This window comes from Cebus imitator, unplaced genomic scaffold (genome assembly GCF_001604975.1).
Source record: "Cebus imitator isolate Cc_AM_T3 unplaced genomic scaffold, Cebus_imitator-1.0 Scaffold40, whole genome shotgun sequence".
In the NCBI taxonomy this organism is placed as follows: Eukaryota; Metazoa; Chordata; class Mammalia; order Primates; family Cebidae; genus Cebus; species Cebus imitator.
In genome coordinates, this window is record NW_016107355.1 from 1,141,204 (window position 1) to 1,141,559 (window position 356).

At 51.4% G+C, this 356-nt stretch overlaps 1 pseudogene; it reads right to left on the reverse strand.

Moving 5' to 3' along the window:
- Positions 1-238: 238 nt before the first annotated feature.
- LOC119470777 lies at positions 239-356 on the reverse strand (annotated as a pseudogene).

A 356-nucleotide genomic window follows, 5' to 3' on the forward strand; every position in this document is an offset into this window, starting at 1 on the left:
GCGATTCTTCCACCTCAGCCTCCCGAGTAGCTGGGATTATAGGCGCGTGCCAAAGCCCGCTAATTTTTGTATTTTTAGTAGAGACGGGGTTTCACCATGTTGGCCAGGATGATCTCGATCTCTTGACCTCGTGATCCACCCGCCTCGGCCTCCCAAAGTGCTGGTATTACAGGCGTGAGCCACCGCGCCCGGCGAGTCTGTTCCTTTTTATAGTAAAATGAATCTTTTTTTGTTTTTAAGCCTGTAGCACCCGGTGTTTCCAAAAGGTCTCCCATCCAATTACTAACCAGGCCCGACCCTGCTTAGTTTCCGAGATCAGACAAGATCAGGCACGTCCAGGGTGGTATGGCCTAGAC